Here is a 1,944-nt window from a genome sequence, read left to right as displayed (position 1 = left end):
ATTAACAGAGCTATCTCATAGTAACAATGTCAATCACCATCACTTCTTCCTCCTCAGCAGGAAGGCTTATCCACTAATGTTTTGTTGTCTTGTTCTTGAGCAGGCACTTGGTATTCTAGGAGCTGGAATCTATTTTTCATTCCAGTAGCATGCAGCTGTGGGTCACCTGGCTAATGCTAGGGCCATTCCAAATTCCAGAGTCAGGGAGCTGTGTTCACTTGGCATTCCAGAGGCATTCCAAAGCTGCAGGTCATTCATTATGCCAAGGTTAGTTTGTGGGCCTGCAGAGCCCAGAGCCCTGCCTGCTAGCCTTTGCTAGTTGAGATTGGGAACTCTGAGGAGGATGTAACTCCTCTGGTGTCAGAAGGCCAGTGATGGATAGAAAGAGAAAAAAATAAAAATTAACTTCAAAAAAGTTTTAACTAGCTCTCAGAGAGTGTGATGAGGATAGTATCTGGGGCACACAAAGTCAAAGACGGGGATTTTTTGAGAGGAGAAAGAAGAGTATAAATTTAAATCAGATAGTCATTGCTTTTTCTTAATTAGATGAAAAACAAGGTATGCCATAATTATAAAGCATACTAATTATAAAATCAGTCAAGAATGGTTTCAAATCCTGGCTCTGCTTCTTATTAATTGTATGACTTCGAGTGATATGTTTATCTTCTTTTAATATTGGTTTCATCTGTAAAATAAAAACAAGATAATCTATCATTTTAAGATAACATCCTTAAAAGTGAGACAATCCCTGACTCAAAGAAAATACTCTATAGATGTATTATTATTTATCTATTACTCTTATTATATTTGTTCAAAAATATCTGAATTGAAAAGATGAAGACAGTGCTCACTTTCCATAATGAATGATTAATACTCATTCACTCCTTTCCAATTTCTTCTACCATATATCAGACACTGCATTAGGTCTAGAAATTGTTTTTGCTAAATCCGGACAGATTATGCCTGGACTGTGACTACATATGACCATAGATTCAATTGAAAAGGCACTCAGTGACTATCTCCTGTGTACAGTGCTCTTTTTCAATCTCTGTCGTTAGCACAAAGATCAAGGGTACTTACGCTTCACCTTAAGAAAACTATGATACATATTTAGGAGAGAATATGTGTTTACAATCAGGCACTCTGTAAGCATATGTACTGAGGAACAATAACAAAAAAAGTACATAATTTTTAGTACCTGGAACTCAGAGAACGATCAGGCCAGATAGCAGTTCTTAACATGTATGTAAAGATATTTCTTCGGCTCTGCAGTTCCAAACACTATTACGGTGGTGGCACGATGGTTGTATCATCCTCAGTATTATCTCATCATAAATTAAAGTCCAGCAGAACAGGTATCGGAAGCCAGATAAGAAAGAACCTTGATTTTCATGCTAGGAGTATAAACCTCATTTGCAAGAAATAAAGGGGAAAAAAAAAAAAGCATTTTGGCTTGCTTTGCTTTTTGTTGTTGCTCTTACAAATAAGTAGCATAATTTGCCCTTATGTAACTCCCAGTATTGAAGTGTCCAACATTGTAACAGAATATGTATGTATAATATATCAACACCATCAACCCGGGACAAGAAATCTGTGATCTATGTTTTATGGGGCAAAAGATACAAGCCAGACTGTGGGGATAGACAGCAACAGTGGTGAGGATAGCACTACAACTACAGGGAGGCACCCTGTGACCTGCTATACTGTTAAGAGCCAGGACCCCAGAAAGGCGCTACACACAGGATGCCTGAACTGTGCCTTGGCCAATAAGATCAGACAAGCAAGAGAAGAAGGGTCCTGCTGTAGAGGGTTTTAGAATATGGCTTATGAATACACAGGGATGCATGTTTTCATAACTTAACAGCAAATGCAGGCATATTGCAGACACCTGCAGAAGTGGGGAATCAGCTTAACGCCAGAGCCCATCACCACTTACGACTGGTG

The sequence above is a fragment of the Saimiri boliviensis genome, chromosome 2 (genome assembly GCF_048565385.1).
Source record: "Saimiri boliviensis isolate mSaiBol1 chromosome 2, mSaiBol1.pri, whole genome shotgun sequence".
Lineage (NCBI taxonomy): Eukaryota > Metazoa > Chordata > Mammalia > Primates > Cebidae > Saimiri > Saimiri boliviensis.
Note: the sequence above shows the minus strand (reverse complement) of the source record.